Below are 20,757 nucleotides of genomic sequence, written 5' to 3' on the forward strand. Positions count from 1 at the left end.
GTAGTAGGATAACTTTTGCATTTGAAAATCATCATGCTGGCTGCATTGTTGACAATATTTTGGAAGAGGTAAGATTAGAAGTAGGAGACCTGATAGGAGCTTATAAGAGTAACACAGAAGAGTGAAGACAGTGCATTGAAATATCTATTTTACACAAAATACGTAAAAGAATAGTTTATTTTTATTGTAAGGTATTTGAACAAGCAAGACATGTATGAACATAGGGATTATGAGTCTTCCTGCCTTCAACCTTACTCCCCAGAGTTCACTATTATAACTACTACCAATAGCTTGGTGAATACCATCCAATAATTTTTTAAGCATATATGTAGTCATACACAAAACGGTGCATTGCAATTTTATTTTTTCCCAGGCGGATAAGCATTTATGAACTATAAACTCTTCATATGCGTTATTCTTGGAACTGAGAGAATTAAAAGAAAGCAAAATTGCTTAAAAATAATGATTTAAAGACTAAGTAAGGGAAGGAATAAGGAGTTTTGGGAGGAAAGTTGGGGTTGGGGAGAGAGAGATTGATTGAAGGTGATGGTGAGAAGACAGGGGCAAATGATAAGTAAGAGGACTTGACAAGAGAATAGAAATGTCCCACAAGGGTTAATAAATTATTTTTCTATGCTGTATGTAATGTTTTCCCTTCTTCTATTTATCTACAATACCTTGAGTAAAAAAATTATCTAAAGCTTTATGGAATGGATTTGATTTGGGGGGAAAGTTAAAAGTTTTGGATCTTGCCTCAACCTTGACTGAGACAGAAACAGAGTATGCAAAAAACAACCCCTCATATGGAACCACCTGTCTATTTATTGTATTCTAAACATCCATATCCATACACAAATTCTATCCACATTAACATATGCATGCATACATATGTGAATTTATGTGTCCATTATATGAATAGAAGTGTGTATATCATGTTATACATACAGTTGTGCAACTTGCTTTTTTCACTATATATGGCAGCCATCTATGTTACAATATATATCAATTCACTAGAGTTTTTCAAAAGTGTTCTCATGATTCCACCACCTTACCATAATTAATTTAGCCAATTGTCTTTTTTTGACTATTTAGTTTTTCTATTTGGAATAATTTTGGGTCAAAACTCCTGAAGAACATTCTTGAAGGAAAAATTTTTTTTGCTTATTCTTGTTAAATTCTAAACATTACATGTGTGGTAATCACAAGATATCAGCAGGTTTATTTGAAGATTTTGTTATGTGTTCTGAATTTGAAGTTTAGAAAATCTTTACCTCTTTGTGTTCCCACCAGAGGCACTTGAGAATATTGAGCTTCTTCTAGTCTGGACGTTATGCTTTTGGTAAAAATGCCACAGCAGTGAAAACGGTTCTTTCTGGAGGCAGTAAATTTGCTTCAGAGGCGGTTCCTCACTATTTGACGCATCTTTTTCTCAGTCAGAGCATTTTGATAAAGACTTCTCTTTGGCAATTTTATTGCTGATTTGATTCTTACAATACCTACCTACCTGACGCGACAAGACATCCTACGATTGACTTAGCATGTTTCTGATTCTCTGTTCACCTAACAGCAATTTAGTTGTTAATGGTTTACCCCATTCCAACACCTTCTTGGCCAACCAAGGGGAATGTCACTTTCCTATAATGACTTGAAGTCACATCTTGTCTAGAACTAGTCTATCATTCTGATAAAGTTCCTCTCAAAAGTAAAGTTATTTTATTGGGATAACATTTTAGAATTAGTCTATGAATTTTATGTTTACAAGCATACTCAATTATACTCACTCAATACCAAAAGATATAGTAGAGAATTTTAATTAAAAAGATAACATTGTTTTCCTAAATTGTTAGTAATATAGTAAAGCATTTATGTGAATCGTGTATAGTATAAAGCTGGCAAATTATTATCATTAAACATTTAAGATTTAAGCATTTAAAATATAATTTTCTTACTATATGTGCAAAGTTTTGCAAATATTTAGCTTAAGTAGTCAACATTTTATCTAAAGAATTACCTATTTTTAAGGTAATTTAAAATTTATCCCTTAAAGAACTATATTAGATAATGATTTGTACTTATTGTTAAACAGAGATAATTTCTAGGGAATGTGCTCATTATTGGAATTTTTTTGCGTTTGACATTATAAATTGATAATTTATTATTTTCAGAACCAGTATATTATAACGCCTTTTTACTAAAGAAATGAATTGCCTTAATTAAAATAATATATTAGTTTATGAAATGCTAAGAGAATTTGTCAAAAGGTAATTAAGCTGTAGTAAGAACATGCTATGGTTTCTGTTGGGAAGTTACTGGTTATTGGGCAACAAAGTTCTCCTGACCTTACGACACCTTTTCCCTTAGCATGGCCTCACAGTCTTCTGAAAGAAATGATATGGAATGCGTGAGGACTTAGGTCAAAACCCCTTTTGAATCAGTATTAAATGTTAAAAACTTACTGAGCTTTCAATAAATTATGACTGAAAATTATGTCAGAATTAATTCATACAAAGATGCAAATGAGCTTAATAAAAATGTAGTTTAAGCGTTTAAATTCTTTCACAATCAACATTGAAATGTATAGAATATGTTAATCAAGACATTAGAAATTTTTTATTATAAGATTTACCATTCAAAACTTTAACTATTCATGAGAAACCTTGAATGTCTAGGAGCAATGTATCTTGCTCACCACTGTGTCTTCAGTGTCTAACAAACTACTTCAGCCATAGCAGGTATTTAATTAAAAAGGGGTACAATGAGGTGGTGTGAAAGAGTGAATCAATTAGAGAGTTAGCCTAAAAATCTATTAACATCTGCATTTAAGCGATAATTTCTTTTAAGTCTCATATGATGCTGCAGTAGTTATTGCTATCTCCATTTTCCAGGAGAAAAAAAAATAGTAGTATTTGCAAATTAAAGTTTATCAATTTCTCATCTAAGTCAAAACAATAACACTACTAGTATAAATGTGATTAGTTGAAGGAATAGCTAATGTATGTCACATGCTTATTGTATGCTAGTAACTGTTCTTAGTTTTTACAATTGATCTTCATATTAACTCCAAGATAGATAGTAGTATTTCTTCCAATTTATTGTTTTATGAGTTAGTATTTTAAATACTTCATCTATATATATTATGGTAGAGTACACTTTTTTGAAAGAATGATGCATTTTCTCTTCTGTTAAAATTATATTCAAATATTATAGAAAAGTCAAAGTAGTCCAAAAAATGCAATAGAGAAAGAAAGTATCAGAGATATAATCATTTGTTAACAATTGACTAACATTGTTCCATTCTTATTTCTATAAAAATATAAAGGCATATAGATAGAACTAATTTTAAAACCTGGGATTGTATGATACATGATTTTAATATAAACCATTAAATAAAATGTACTTTGCAAAAGGAAAATAAAGTCAAACTGAAAGAATTGCTAAATTTCTGATAAATATTTCTTTATAATAAATGATATAACTGTCTAAAGAAATTTCTCAGCTTATAAGAGAAATATTATGAAAACTCTTAAGATTATGAGTTCACTATGTGTATTTCTCTTAATATTATATTTCAATTTTAGGCTGTATTGAATTCTTGAGAAAAATGATGAGGAGATTATCTCACATATTTCTTTCTCTTCCATCTTCACATTGTTTAATTATACTTTTATAAATAATAGAAATATAATTAAATAAATTTAAATATGAATATAATATGTATGCTATATTCTCAGTGTCCAAACTTGTTAGAGAATGCCTATTTGTTATGATATCTTTGAAAGACAAACTTCCACTATCCTTTCTCTCAGAATTTTTTAGATATTACTCTGCTGTATTCTGAAGTTGAGTGTTATTATTCGAAGAAGCTAAATAAAATATTTTTAAAGCATATTTTTATAAGGTTTACTTTATTTTTTTAATTCCTCACATTCAACTCTTTAGTTTCAGAAATTTTCTTCAATTATATTTTTAAAATATTTTGACCCATTTATTCCATCTTTCTATTTTTTTCTCCAGAGTTACCCTTTATGTCCTTTGTCTTCCATATAAAATATACTCTTTATAACATCTTTTATAAGTGTATACTTTCATATGTTATGGAGTTGGATAAGTAGGGGAAACTTTATAGATGGGCTTGAATAATTGGCTAATTTTTTTCGTAAAAATATATCTCTTTAAAGTGCTAGTAGAGCTGTGGGTTAGTCAATTTTAGCCACTAACTTTTCCAAAGCTTTATTTCTACTCAGTATGATTTGAAAGTTAGAAGAAAATCTTAGAACATTGAGCCCTCTTGGTGATCATGCTTATTTTGGCACTATTTCTGTGAGAGAAATCTTTTCTCTTTGTCTTCCATCTTGAGCTTCCAGTGATCTAAACAATGGATTATTTTATAGTATTTCAGTTAAGGGATGTTTGTTTTCTCATCCTTCTGGCATAAATCTTAGCAATATCTTAATATTATCTGATCATCTCTAGCAAAGTCCAATTTTAGTAGCATTTTCAGTCTGTGCAACTCAATTTCTAAGAGATTAAACTCTCCAGAGCTGCCCTGATTTTTATTCTTTCTCTGAACTTAATGCTAAATTCTTTCTTCAACTCTGGGAACAGCCTATTATCTTATCGTTTCTTTTTTTTGGTTGTTTCTATTGCTTGCAACCAAATAATCACTCGCAAGTAAGAGAATAAAATGCTTCTCCCTACCCTTCAAAAAATCTCTGATCTCTGACAAAAAACTCTGGATGTTTACAAAGTCATACTTAGCGTGAATTATTCATCTAGAAATATTTGTGATCGTTTTATAAATCCTTCTATATAAAACCTAAATTTGATCTTTACTGTTGCTCAATCTGTTCTTGGAATGAGATTTTTCCTTGTATTAAAATTTCTTAGTAGTAAATGTTGTTAATGGTTAGAAAAAGAGTAAAGTAGAGATGTAAAAGTGAAGGGTAGGTAAAGCATAGGAAAACTGAAGTAGAAGTTTTGAAGTGTGGCTTGGGAAAGGCAAAGCAAACTTCTTGTCTTTGAGACAATAGAACCCAGATTTGCATGAAGGGGAACTCAGAAGGATACATGGTGTCTTGTCGCATCCTAATATGCTATAGGAGAAAGTCATAGGCATAGTGTCAGGCTGTGATTAGTGTATCAGACAGATGGTTAGAGAAATACCATGCATCTATATGAAACTACACTTATGGCTCTGCTCAGATAATACAAATATTTTAAAGAGTTTGCCCCCTCTCTAACACACAAATTACTCTTTCTCCAGAGGCAGCAAGTACTGGTAATTTCTTTAAAGTCTACTCTACTTGGTAGCAAAAGGAGTTAGAGAAATTCATTCACCTTTTAGGGCTCCAAATTTATGAAGAATTGAATGAATTTACTATTCTGTACATGAGTTTTGTATTTTAAAATATGACTGACAATTCAGTTCAAGTTAAATCTATACAAAATACCAACTAAAGGTTCTTCTTGAGAAACCTCCCAATTCTATATTTACATAACAATAACAATTACATTTCTATAACAACAGTTGTAATTCCATCATTTGATTTGGACAAAAAGAGAGTTAACTACACTGTTGACCCTGGCAGTTTGTTCCAAAGACAATTTTAAAGGAGACTTGAATGCCAAATGTGTTGTTTAGTTTCTATTCTAATTAAAATATTTTTACGAAATCTTAGTCATAATAAAAAAGTCCAACAAAAATATAACATCTTACATCAATAGTCAACCCAAAGACCTATAAGAGTGATAATAGAATGATAGATATGTAACAAAACACCCAAGAATTTCCTAATTGACTGTGTTCATTAAAAGAAAATCAGTTTAATAGCAGTAAAATGATAGCGGGAACCAGGATCTGGCCACATGCACATATATTCCTGTTATGGGCTGAGTTATGTTGCCCTCAGAGTCATCTGTTGAAATTCCAAACCTCAGTACCACAGAATGTAACCATATTTGGGGATAGGGCCTTTTAGGAAGTAAAGGTGAAATGAGGTTATGTAGATGGCCTTACTCTGTGTGACTGTATGTGGAGATAAAACCTTCAAAAAGATGACTAAATTATATGAGGCCATTGGGTAGGGCCCTAATCCAATATAATATGTGCCCTTATAAGAAGAGAAAGAGAACGAGAGATACATGCATACAGAGAAAAGACCATGTGAGGACATGCCAAGAAGACTGCCATCTGCAAGCCAAGGAAAGAGCCCTCAAGAGAAACCAAATCTGCTGACACCTTGACCTTGGACTTCTAGCCTGTGCAGCTAATAGAGTTCCCATCTTCCCAAAGTTTTCTTTCACGATAGTGTTTTTTTACCCTCTCAGTATAAATTAGATCATTTTCTCTTCATGTGGAACCACAATAAAATCAAACCATGATTTATGGTCTAGCTAATTTTTCAAGCTTCTGAGTGTCTGATGCAGCACAGACATCATGCATACTAAATTCACACAGTGGCTTAACTATTGCTGTGTTCTTTCAGAACCCAATCTTTAATTCTACAGCATATGCTCTGATTTTTGTGGTATGCTGAAAATTCAAGTGCATCCTGTTGAAACTCCCCCAGCAGCAGAGAATAAATCTAGCAAAAGAAAAATGTTTTACTGAATTAAATTCATGGTGCTTACACAGCCAGAGAACCTACTCTCAAAGATCTCAATATATTTCACTGTTTTAGTAGGCTACTAAGTTTCCCAGTATAAACCTTTGACTGAATTATTATTCTAAAGTCTATATTGACCAAAAACATCAACTGAATACTGTATCCTCCCAGCTCAATGAAGTGAAATATAGGTGTATGAAATAGACAGACGGCTGCATTCAGTCTTGGAGGATTTGCTGTTATTTATCTACGTTTACCCAGTTTTTGATTTGAGACTATTGGTGACCACTGAAAAATTATAAGTAGTTTTCACTTCCAAACTCTGATATTTTCCATTGAGGAAGCAATTGGTCACGCTTACATATGAAAAATCCCTGGTCAAGATATAAGCTCTGGAAATCATTTGTTCTTTGCAATGAAGACTGCTGTATTCAAATTTCTTGTGATGTTCTTTTATTTATTTATATATTTTTATTGATGTAACATTAGTTTATAACATATAAACTTTATGTGTGCATGGTTATATTTTGATTTCTGGTAGACTACATTATGTCCACCACTCAAAGAATAATTACCATCCGTCACCGTACACACATGCCCTTTTACTCCTTTTGCCTTCTCCTCTCTCCCCCCCTTCTGGTAACCACCAATCTACTCTCTATATCTAAGTGTTTGTTATTGTTGGTGTTGTTTTTATCTTCCACTTATGACTGAAATCATATGGTATTTGACTTTCTCCTTCTGACTTATTTCACTTACCATAACACCCTCAAGGTCCATTTATGTTTTTGCAAATGACAAGATTTCATCCTTTTTTTATGGCTGAGTACCATTCCACTGTGTATATATACCACATCTTCTTTATCCATTCATCCATTGATGGGCACTTAGGTTATTTCCAAATCTTGTCTGTTGTGAATAATGCTGCAATGAACATAGGGTGTAAATATTCTTTTGAATTAGTGTTTTTGTGTTCTTTCAATAAATACCCAGAAGTGAAGTAGCTGGATCTTATGGTAGTCTTATTCTTAAGTTTTTGAGGAATCTCCATACTGTTTTCCATAGTGGATGTACAAGTTTACATTCCCACCAGCAGTACATGAAGCCACCCTTTCCTCCATACCCTTTCCAACACTTGTTATTTCCTGTCTTTTTTTTTTTTTTTAAAGATTTTATTTTTTCCTTTTTCTCCCCAAAGCCCCCCAGTACATAGTTGTGTATTCTTCGTTGTGGGTTCTTCTAGTTGTGGCATGTGGGACGCTGCCTCAGCGTGGTCTGATGAGCAGTGCCATGTCCGCGCCCAGGATTCGAACTAACGAAACACTGGGCCGCCTGCAGCAGAGCGTGCGAACTTAACCACTCGGCCACGGGGCCAGCCCCTATTTCCTGTCTTTTTAACAATAGCCACTCTGACCGGCATGAGGTGATATCTCATTGTAGTTTTGATTTGCATTTCCCTGATAATTAATGATGTTGAACATCTTTTCATGTGTCTATTGGCCATCTATATATCTTCTTTGGAGAAATGTCTCTTCAGATCCTTTGCCCATTTTTTAAAAGGGTTGTTCATTTTTTTTGTTGTTGAATTGTATGAATTCTCCATATAGAGATATACATATCAGATATGTGATTTGCAAAATTCTCCTCCCAATTGTTAGGTTGTCTTTTCATTTTGTTGATGGTTTCCTTTGCTGTGCAGAAGCTTTTTAGTTTGATGTAGTCCCATTTTCTTTTTTCTCCCTTGCCTGAGTGAGACATGGTATTCAAAAAGATACTGTTAAGATTGACATCAGAGAGCATACTGCCTGTTTTCTTCTAGGAGTTTTATGGTTTCAAGCCTTACATTCAAATCTTTACCCATTTTAAGTTAATTTTTGGGTGTGATGTAAGATAATGATCTACTTTCATTCTTCTGTGTGTGGCTGTCCAGTTTTCCCAGCATCATTTATTGAAGACTTTGCTTTCTCCATTGTACATTCTTGGCTCCCTCGTCAAAAATTAGCTGTTCAGAGATGTGTGGCTTTATTTCTTGGCTCTCGATTCTGTTCCATTGATCTGTGTATCTTGTTCTGTGCCAGTACCATGCTGTTTTGATTACTGTAGCTTTGTAGTATATTTTGAAATCACAGAGTGTGATACCTCTAACTTTGTTGTTTTTGCTCAGGATTCCTCTGGCTATTTGGGGTCTTTTGTGATTCCATATAAATTTTAGGATTCTTTATTCTATTTCCATGAAACATGCCCTTGGGACTTTGATATTGATATGGATTGCATCACATCTGTAGATTGCTTTAGGTGGTATGGACATTTTAACTATGTTAATTCTTCCAATCCATAAGCACAGAATATCTTTCCATTTCTTTGTGTCTTCTTTGATTTCTTTCAATGATGTCTTATGGTCTTATGGCTTTCTTTAGACTGAATTCCAAACATAGCAGCATGCATAGAGCTGGACACCAGCAAAAGGTACTATCCTCCTGATTGTCAGCTACCCTTTGTGACAGTTCTGCCTATTATAGGGCTGGTCTACTCTTGAATATGTAAATTGACTTGGACTGAATGAAGTTGCCAAATTCTATCATTTTTACTGTTTTTAGGAACATACACAAGAAGCACCAGACAGGCATGTGAAAAGGATGAAGAAAATCAGTAGTACAGAGTGTCTAACTTGTGTCAGGCTCTTGCTATGAACCTTTCCTATAGCATCACATTTATCCCTTCCAGGAGCATTTTAAAGCAGTATTTGTAACCCCAATTTAGAGAAGCAACTGAGGCTTAGATTAGGCTAAAATATTTTTCAAATGGATATCTAATGCTATCTCAAGATCAAATCCTCCAAATCATTTTAGACCAAGTCATCTGTCTCTTGTAAATACTTAGTAACCCACTGTGCTTCCATTGTTCCTTGTGACATTTGAGGTCACTGTAAGCATGGAGATACAGCAGTTTCAACAGCAAATGGCCGTACCAAAGAAGAACATCTTATATAATGAAGCATTTGGCCAGAAAAACAGTGTCAGATGGACCATGAGTCAGCACAGTTTTTTCCCCTCACCACACGATTTAAATCCACTCAGTTGTGGTCCTCTGTTAAAACTGTGTCCTGATTGACTTTATTCCACAATTTGTAAGCAAAAAACAGTTATATTTTGAGTTATGTAATGCTTTCTCTTCTGAAGGCGTTAACTGAACTTTAAAAATTTGACGTTAATACATGGAGGAAATACATTATGGTTTGGAGTTTATGAAAACAGCAATACTATTTATTTGGAGCCCCTGTGTTAGGCACCATGTTAAATGGTTTCACACATGTTAGGGTGAAGAGGCAGAATAGCTTAAGTTGTTTATTTGAGAAACAAATCCTGTATGAGTGGATCGTCATTAATATGTAAATTCACTGTATTATTGCTTTACTAGCACATTTCTTTCTTATTTGTCCCTTTCACAACTCAAAAGAGAGTCACTCAAGACTCTTACTTGTCATTCCTTTTTGACTAGACAAAAAGCAAAGAAAGAAAAAAAGCATTCGCTCATGCTAAGAAAGCCTCCTTTAGGAAGCTGAAAGGGGCTGTAATTAGTTCTAAAATGCCATCTTATATCCACTGTGCATATATTTTTCACACAAAAAAAACTTGAACATTGGAGACCAAAGGGCCCGGAATGTAAAGTGATGCAGCTAAACTCCTTTTGGAAATAGTTGTAATGCAATTCCCAGTTGCTAGATTGATTTGATCTTCTCATCTTGGGAAGAAATTAAACCCTGCAATATCACCAATATTTTCTACCTCTTCTCTGATAATTGTTATAAACTGACAGTGATTGATTTTGAGTAATTATCCTGAAAATAAATTAGATTAAAAAATAATCTTCCTGATTATAGGGGAGTCTAGGCCGTGTTTATAATTAGTCCCTTTTTAGAAAGAATGATGATATCACATTTGACTAACACAGTGAATTTCTTATATGCTACTTGACTTTGCCTTGAAAAGAAGCATATAAGTTAAAGGCCAAATTTTTAGTAAAATCCCAATTGTAGGTAAAATTTTTCTGGAAGGAAGCAGCATTTAATTAAAGGAACCAGGAAATCAGAATCAGGGGGCCAGAAGTATACTCTTGGCTTAGCCATCAGTTATCTTTGTGAGCCCAGATGACCTCTCTGGGTCTGATTCTCTGCATCTGTAAAATAAAGGAGTTCAATGAGAAGCTCTCTAAGGTCCTTTCCTCTTCTGACATTCTGTTTTTATATATTACATAATTCCACCTTATGTAAATTAGTGGTCCATTTTCCATGTAGTGCTCTAAAGTAACATTGGAAAGCAATTAAGAGAAAGTGTAGAGAAAGACTAGCTAATAGTTAGGAAATGATTGTTCCTTTATGTATCATTGCTCATAGGAAGACGCTCTCAAGAGCAGTCCTTCTTAAACTTTAACTTGCATTCAAATCACTTGGGGATCTTGTCAGATTGCAGACTCTGATTTCATAGGTTTGAGGAGAGGCCTGAGAATGCGCATCATCACTAACATGTCCCCGAGTGATATCCTTGCTGCTGGTTCCATTTTAAGTAGCAAGGCTCTGATTGTAAAACTAAAGTGTATATAAGAATCTGGGGAATAGCTAAAAATTCAGATTCAGGACTAGCCACAGAGACTCAGAGATGGGGTTGGGGTCACCAACTCTGAATTCTTAATAAGTATCCTGTGTGATACTGATGGTGGTGGTTCAGGAATCAAAATTTTATCCACTTGAGAATTATGATCATAGAGTCACGGATTTATCTGCTAGTCCTTCTTTATTCTGTCCATGTTCTCTTTTCAAACCCAGCCACTGACTAATTTATTATTGCATTTGTTTTTAAAATAACTTTGTGAAAACAATTCTATGGTTTGCTTGTACTAGTCTTTTCATTTCATGAATTATCTGTTGTCTAGTTTGAATGGCAGTTGAGTATACAGGGCTTTTGTTTGTGTGTCTTTGTTTTTTGAAGTCCAGGAATTTTTCTACCTCTTTAACAAGTGTTGGTGAAGTCACCATAAAGGAAGTATGCCGCAGTGAATAATAGACCATGGTAGAAGTAAGAGAGCCCAAGCCCTGGTTCTAGCACTGCTAACTATTCATTCATTCATTCATTCATTCATTCATTCTGGGCTTTTCTCGTACTTAAAACTGGGAGATCTTGGGTGTTACCAGTTAAATTAGTTACTAAATTACTAATTAAATTAGTTAGACTTGCTCGACAGAATGCTGGTCTAGTGAGAGGTGTCAGTAATGAAAATAATGATTAGAATTTAAAGGTATAAGTGCTATTATTCACAGGATGTTTTAAAGTAGTCATTGAAGTTTTTTTGATTCTAAGTAAAATATTTGACCTATTTTATTTGTGAGCATAATAAGAGAAAATGTGAGATCTATATGTGAACTGGAAATGATATACATATGACCATGTACATGTGACTCTCTTGAGTGACACTGAAAGCTTGTTAAACAGTCACTTTCATTTTGGAGACTGTATCAGTCAAGGTTCTCCAGAGAAACAGAACCCATGGTAGATGTATATATATAGATAAAGATATAGATAAGTGGAGATTTGTTATAGGAATTGGCTTACACCATTAAGGAGGTCAAAAAGTCCTAGGATATGCTGTCGGAGAGCTAGAGAACCAGGAAACCCAGTGGTGGAATTCAGTCTGAGTCCGAAAGCCTGAGGATTGGGAGACCAATGGTGTAAGTCCTGGTCTAAGTCAAAAAACTCAAGAACCAGGAGCTCTGATAACCGAGGGTTTGAGATGGATGCCCTTGATCAACCAGAGAGAGTGAATTCACCCTTCCTTCAGCTTTTGCCCTATGCAAGCCCTCAATGGGTTGGATGATGTCTACTCATTTTGGGGAGGGTCATTTGCTTTACTCAGTTCACAAATTCAAATGCTAATCTCTTCTGGAAACTCCCTTACAGGGACACCCTGAAATAATGTTTTACCAGCTATCTGTGCATCCTGAAGTCCAACCAAGTTGATATGTAAAATTAACCACCACAGAGACAGAGGTAAAAAAAATGGGCATCAAAACTTAAAGAAAAAGTTTAGAGACAAAAGTTGGCAAATTACATTTAAAGTCTTAAATAATGTCTGTCATGTGATGCAGTAATTTCTCTTCTATTTACACCAAGAATGCTCTCTTGCCTTTCCCATGTTAATCTAGAGCACTTCACCACAAATATTTATTTATTGGTTCTCAAGTATGTGCCAGAAACTATTCTAGACCCTAGGGATAAAGTAGGGAATAATTAAAAAATATTATCCTCAAGTATATCCCAATGTTCTAATGGGATGCATTCTGAGGAGAGAAAACAAATAAGAAAATTAAACATTTTAGCGTATGCTAGTGGTGGTGAAAATTTCTGTGCAAAAAAATGAGGCGGGAAAAGACAATGGGGCATGTTGGGAGGAGGGTGATTGTAATTTCTTAGGGAGGAAAAGCTTCACTGACAATGCGACACTTGATCAGGGATGGAAGGGAGATGTAGAGTGAGTTTTACAGTTACACAGATGCTGATGAGCTCTCTAGACAGAGAGACTAGAAAGGACAGATGCCCTCATGCATGTGGCAAGTTCAAAAACCAGCAGAAAGATCACTGTGGCTGGATCACAGGGAGCAAAATTAGGGAAACATATTATTTAGAAATCTGTATGGCATATTAAGAATTTTGGCTTTTATTGTGTGTGAAATGGGGAATAAGAGCAGTTTTGAGTAGATGCATCATGTGTTACGATTTTCATTTCAAATGATCGCTGTGGCCCTTTTGTTGAAAATAGATACTACGAAAGAAAGATGAGTCAGGGAGATGAACTAGAACAGGTGTTGGCAATCTAGAACCCATAGATCAAATCTGGCCAGCTTCCTTTTTTAGCAAATAAAGTTTTATTGGAACACAGCCACGTTCATTACATTGCATATTGCTTTTGACTGCTTTCACATTGTGGCAGAGTTAAGCAGTTGCAATGGGGACCTTATGGCTTGCAGTATACTATTAGATCCTTTACAGAAAAACGTGCACACTCCAGACCTAGAAGGTTATTGTGAGAATCCAATTGAGTGATGATAGCAGCTTGTATCAGGGTAGGGGGAAAGGAGATAATAAGAAATGTCCAGACACTGCATATATTTTGAAGATAGAAACAAAAGAATGTGCTGATGGAGGAGAGGCATAGGAGAAAAAGAGTAATCATGAATGACTCATTTTGTTATTATTATTTTGGCCTGAGCAATGGGAAGGACGGAGTATTGATTTATTCAATGATTTTAGAAAGATTGTGGGAAGGGCACGTTTGGAGATTTGGAGGTAGAGAACACGAGTTTAGTCTTTGAGATACCTAACACATCCCAATAGATATGCTGGTAGACCATTGCACATCTAAGTCTAGAGTTCAGCAGAGAAGTCTGAGCTGGTGATATAAATTTTGAAGTTTTCAGCATATAAAATTCACGGATGAGATAAGAGAGGAGTGATGATATAGAAGGAAGAAGTTTTAAGCTTAGAACTGAGGCTTGAGGCTTTCCAGTTTTTGGAGGTCCTGTGGGTATTTTGAAACCAGCAAAGCTGAATGAGAAGGAGCAGCTAGTAAAATGGGCAAAGAAAGAAGAGCATATGAAATCCTTGATGCCAAGTGAAGAGAGTATATCAAGGAGACCATCATCAGTCATATTAGGTACTGCTGGTCTTTTAGATAAGATGAAAGTGGAGAATTTATTATTGGCTTTGAACAATGTGGAGATAATGATAACCTTGAGGGATGGTTTGGTGGCATATGGGGTGAAATCCTGATTGGAATGTATTCAATAAAGAATGAGAAGAAAGGAACTGAAGCTTATAGAGGAAATTGTGTAGAAGTTTTCCTCTAAAGGGATGCAAATAAGGTTGCAGAAAGATGTGATATTGAGGATTTTTTCCTATTCTTTTTTTTAAGATGGGGGAAATAGGAGGATGCTTGTATGCTCTTGGGATAATCTTGTCAAGAGGGAAAAATAATAATATCCAAGAGAAAGAAAAAGTTCTCTGGAGTGATGTGCTTGAGCAGGTGCACAAGTGGCAGGGATGTCCTTCAACGAAAGCACAGGCTGCTCATTCAAAGTAACAGAAGGGAAGGCAGAGTGTGTAGGCTCAGGCTCAGATACAAATAGATGAGTAGATATGATTGTAACAGCTTGGGGCATTCTCTTCTGATTCCTTCTTTTTTTTTTTTTTTTTTTTAGCATAGGATGCAAGGTCAATAAGCTGAGGGGAAAAAAATAGAGAAGAGATCTTGGAGGTCTGAAAGGAGTGTAGGAGTAGGGAGTATGCAAACATCCTCTAAGAGAGAAGGTAAGTGAATAGACTAGAGGAACATTGTGGAACTTCTGCATAATACCAGGGATTAAAATTCACAACAAAACATTGTAACGATAATGTAAAATGAAAATATTCTAAATATCCAACAAGAGGATGGTAGTGATATAAATAATAGTTTAGAATTTTAAGTAAATGGACTATTGCAAGCATTAAAATAATTTTCTAATATGTTTAATAATATGGAAACATTCCCTCAAATAACAATTGTGGAAAAAGAAGACTACAACTGTTTATGCTCTAGACTATTATTATCACAATTTGGCAAGTGTTGTTGACATTAAGACCCCAAAGTCATGTTACTGGGAAGTGATGCCCTGAATTATACCTCAGCTCTGTCTGATTTTAAACTGATTACCACAAAGCTTAAATTTGCATTTTAAGTACTTGCATCACATGGTTAATTGAAATTTAACCTTTATTTATTTTTATTTCATTTTATGTTTTTTTGCTGAGGAAGATTTTCCCTGAGCTAACATCTGTGCCAATCTTCCTCCATTTTTTGTATGTGGGTTGCTGCAACAGCATGGCTACTGACAAGGAGTGTAGGTCCACGCCAGGAACCAAAGCTGGGCCTCAGAAGCAGAGTGCACTGAACTTAACCACTAGGCCACCAGGCTGGCCCCTAGCCTTTATTTTTTAAAACTCCAAATTTTTTTTTGCTGATAATTTTCTTGAGATCATAATTGTTTATTATATTGTATAATTTCAAGTGTACATTATTATTTATCAGTTTATGAATAAACTCCATTGTGCTCATGACCAGTAGTCTAATTTTCGTCTTTAACTGTACATATGCGGCCCTTTACCCCTTTCGCCCACCCCCAACCTCCTTGCTCTGTGGTAACCACTAGTCAGTTCTCTTTATCCATCTATTTGTTATCTTCCACATATGCGAGAGATCATGCACTATACATCTTTCTCTATCTGGCTTATTTTGCTTAACATCATACCCTCAAGATTCATCCATGTTGTTGCAAATGGGACTATTTTGTCTTTTTTATGGCTAAGTGGCATTCCATTGTGTATATATATATATATATCACATCTTCTTTATCTATTCATCTGTAGAAGGGCACTTGGGTTGCTCCCACATCCTGGCTACTGTGAAAAAGGCTACAATGAACATAGGGGTGCATAAATCTCTTTGGATCATTGATTTCAAGTTCTTTGGATGAATATCCAGTAGTAGGATAGCTGGATTGTATCATATTTCTATTTTTAATATTTTGATAAATCTCCATACTGTTTTCCATAGTGTCTGAACCAGTTTGCATTCCCACCAGCAGTGCATGAGGGTTCCCTTTTCTCCACAACCTCTCCAACACTTGTTTTTTGTCTCGGTAATAATAGCCATTCTGACTGGTATAAGGTGATATCTCATTGCAGTTTTTTTTTTTTTTAAAGATTGGCACCTGTGCTAACAACTGTTGCCAATCTTCCTTTTTTTAATTTTCTGCTTTATCTTCCCAAACCCCGCCCCTGTATACAGTTGTATATCTTAGTTGCAGGTCCTTCTAGTTGTGGGATGTGGGACGCTGCCTCAACGTGGCCTGACGAGCAGTGCCATATCCATGCCCAGGATCCAAACCCTGGGCTGCCGCAGCGGACCGCTCGAGCTTAACCACTCGGCCACGGAGCCGGCCCCCTCATTGTAGTTTTGATTTGCATTTCCCTAATAATTAGTGATGTTGAACATCGTTTCATGTGTCTGTTGGCTGTCTTTATATCTTCTCTGGAAAAATGTCTGTTCATTTCCTCTGCCCATTTTTTGATCAGGTTGTTTGGTTTTTTTGTTGTTGAGTTGTATGAGTTCTTTACATGTTTTGGAGGCTAACCCCTTGTTGGATATACGATTTTCAAATATTTTCTCCCAGTTCGTGAATGGTCTTTTCATTTTGCTCATGGTTTCCTTTGCTTTGCAGAGGCGTTTTAGTCTGATGTAGTCTCATTTGTTAACTTTTTCTTTCGTTTCCCTTGCCTGAATAGAAGTGGTATTGGAAAGGATGCTGCTAAGACCTATGTTAAATAGTGTGCTGCCTATATTTTCTTCTAGGAATTTTATGGTTTTAGGTCTTACGTTCAAGTCTTGAATCCATTTTGAGTCAATTTTTGTGTATGGTACAAGACAATGGTCTACTTTCATTCTTTTGTGTGTGGTTGTCCAGGTTTCTCAGCATCATTTGTTGAAGAGACTTTCCTTTCTCCATTGTACATTCTTTGCTTTTTTTTTTTTTTGAGGAAGATTAGCCCTCAGCTAACATCTGATGCCAATCCTCCTCTTTTTGCTGAGGAAGACTTGCCTTGAGCTAACATCCATGCCCATCTTCCTCTACTTTATAAGTCGGATGCCTACCACAGCATGGCTTTCCAAGTGGTGCCATGCCTGCACCCGGGATCCAAACCTGCAAACCCTGGGCAGCCAAAGTGGAACTTGTGCACTTAACCACTGCATCACTGGGCCAGGCCCCATTCTTGGCTTTTTTGTTGAAGATTAACTGTCCATAGATGTGTGGGTTTATTTCTGGGCTTTCAATTCTCTTCCATTGATCTGTATGTCTGTTTTTGTACCAGTATCATGCTGTTTTGATTACTGTAGCTTTGTAGTATATTTTGAAGTCAGGAATTGTGATGGCTCCAGCTTTGTTCGTTTTTCTCAGGATTGCTTTGGCTATTTGCAGTCTTTTTTTCTTCCATATGAATTTTAGGATTCTTTGTTGTATTTCTGTGAAGAATTCATGTTCGGATTCTGACTGGGATTGCATTGAATCTGTAGATTGCTTTAGGTAGTATGGACATTTCAACTATGTTGATTCTTCTGACCCATGAGCATGGAATATCTTTCCATTTCTTTTGTCTTCTTCAATTTCTTTCAATAATGTCTTATAGTTTTCAGTATACAGGGCTTTCACCTCTTTGCTTAAAGTTTATTCTCGGATATTTTCTTCTTTTTGTTGTGATTGTAAATGGGATTGTATTCTAGAGTTCTCTTTCTGCTAGTTCATTGTTAACGTAAAGAAATGCAACTGAGTGTTGGCCTGGTAGCATCATGGTTAAATTAGCACACTCCTCTTTGGTAGCCTGGGGTTTGCAGGTTTGAATCCCTGGTGCAGACCTGGCACCACTCGTCAAGCCATGCTGTGGTAGCATCCCACATAAAATAAAGGAAAATTGGCACCGATGTTAACTCAGTGAAAATCTTTCTCATGAAAAACAAAAAAGAGTTGCAACTGATTTTTATAAGTTGATTTGTACCCTGAAACTTTTCTGTAGGTGGTGATTATTTCTAATAGTTTTCTGATGGATTCTTTAGGATTTTCTATATATAGAATTTTGTCAGCTGCAAACAGCAAGAGTTTCACTTCTTCCTTTCCAATTTGGATTCCTTTTATTTCTTTTTCTTGCCAAATTGCTCTGGCCAAAACTTCCAGTACTATGTTTAATAGAAGTGGCAACAGTGGGCACCCTTGTTTTTTTCCTCTTCTCAGAGGGGTGACTTTCAGTTTTTCACTGCTGAGTATGATAAGTTTGTCGTATATGGCCTTTATTATGTTGAGGTTATATTACTTTCCTTCTATACCCATTTTATTGAGACGTTTTATCATAAACGGATGTTAGACACTCTCAAATGCTTTCTCTGAATCTATTGAGATGACCATGTGATTCTTATTCATTGTTTTGTTAATGTGCTGTATCATGTTGATTGATTTGTGGGTGTTGAACCATCCCTGCATCCGCAGGATAAATCCCACTTGATCATGGTGTATGATCCTTTTAATGTATTGCTGTATTCAGTTTGCCAATATTTTATTGAGGATTTTTGCATCAATGTTCATCAGGGTTATTGGCCTGCAGTTTTCCTTGTTTGTGTTCTCCTTGTCTGGTTTTGGTATTAGGATGATGTTGGCCTCATAGAATGAGTTAGGAAGCATTCCATCTTCTTCAACTTTTTGGAATAGTTTGAGAAGGATAGGTATTAAATCTTTGAATATTTGGTAGAATTCTCCAGGGAAATCATCTGATCGAGGAATTTTGTTTCTTGGGAGTAAACCTCTACATATTTTTAATGTAAAAACTGTTACATAGATAAGTATCTTCCATCTTCTACTTGAATAATTGTTTGAATTGCAATACATAACTTTTCATAAAAACTGATTTCATTTATTTTTAATGTTCCAGGTCATCAGCCTGAACTACTGAGTTTTTGTGAAAGCTATTTTTGTCATTCAACACCTGAACCATATCTTTATCAACACATTCATTAGCCAGCTCTTTGTCATTTGTAGATTTAAGTGTTCCAATGAAGTCTTCATGTAAATGACTAATATCTTTAACATGTGAGTTCATTCTTTGAAAATAGTATATAAAAATGATAGAATTACAGGAATTTCTTTGAACAACGTGAGAGGCTTTGTATAAGTAAACACAGTAAATTTAAGGCATAGATGAATCATGAAACAAAGACCAAATTTAGTGTGGGTCACTCTGTGATGGTTTCTTTAGCAAAAATGGTTTCAGGTTTTAGGTTTTAGCCTCAAAAGACTCTTTAGGTTTTATCCACACATGTGACTTACCTCTCATCTCTAACAGCTGGCACTTAGTTGATCTTATCTAGTCCCATGACCATAAATACATAATATTTACCTGCAAGCTAACAACTCCCAAATTTATATCTTCTGTCCAGATCTCGTCTCTGAGCATCAGTCACATATATTCAATTGTCTTCCTGACATCTCCTCTAGGGTAATTCAAACATAATACACTCGAAACAGATCATTTGAGCTTTTTGCCACATCTACTGTGAGAATAAAGACCATTCTCAGCATTCAGACTGTCGACATTCCAGAAAATGTTGACATCACTCCGAAGGGATGCTCAGTTATTTTCAAGGACCCCAGAAGAACTCTGAGGAGGGATTTCAATTACATCAATGTAGAATTCAGTCTCCTTGGAATAAGAAGAAGAGGCTCTGCATTGAAAAATGGTGGGGAAATGGAAAGGAACTGGCCACTGTTTGCACTATCTGTAGTCATGTATAGAACATAATCATGGGTGTCATACTGGGCTTCCTATTACAAGATGAAATTTGCTCCACTCCTCCATAAACCTCATTATTTAGGATGGATCTCTGGCTGAAATGAGAAATTTTGTGGTTGAACAATACAGCTGCAGGGTTCGCATGAGGTGAAGCATTGCTTGTTCAGTATCTCAAGTCCAGAAAGATGTATTAGTTCTTGAAAAACATGACACTGAACTTGTATCAAATCCAGCTGTTTTGATTCATCAAATAACAACAGTTAAAAACAAAGATATCAGAAAATTTTGGTATAATATCTGTGTGTCTGAAAAAGGAAAAGTTCAGCAGGCTGATGAATAGCATCTAAGATTTATCTATCTATGCAAACAAGATGCCAGATGATTCTTAAGACATATTAATGATATTTTAAAGATGCAATAAAAGCCTTCTATGGAAAAAACAACAACAAAAAACAAGTAGATCATCTGATTTCCCTCTATACTCACAAGGTATTTTCTGTTTTTATAGTAGAATCATCACTTGCTCAAGCCAAGAATCATCCTTAATTCCTCTCTTTCTCTTTAAACTATATTTTCTCAGTGAACAAGTTTTCTAGTTCTATCTCCAAAATACATGTCTATTCAATCCATTCTTCTTTGTCTCCGCTGCCCCTCCCTAGCCCAAGCCCCAATCATCTCTAGCCTGTATTACTACAACAGCCTTATAATTAGTCTGTTATCCCCGTTTCTTCCTT

The 20,757-nt window shown here is 35.2% G+C and overlaps 1 pseudogene; it reads left to right on the forward strand.

The window, feature by feature from the left end:
- The window catches only part of LOC106839585 (large ribosomal subunit protein uL6 pseudogene), a 68,374-nt pseudogene extending 48,011 nt beyond the window's left edge, over positions 1 to 20,363 (forward strand).
- The last annotated feature ends 394 nt before the right edge of the window (positions 20,364 to 20,757 follow it).

Source organism: Equus asinus, chromosome 1 (genome assembly GCF_041296235.1).
Source record: "Equus asinus isolate D_3611 breed Donkey chromosome 1, EquAss-T2T_v2, whole genome shotgun sequence".
Taxonomy (NCBI): Eukaryota; Metazoa; Chordata; class Mammalia; order Perissodactyla; family Equidae; genus Equus; species Equus asinus.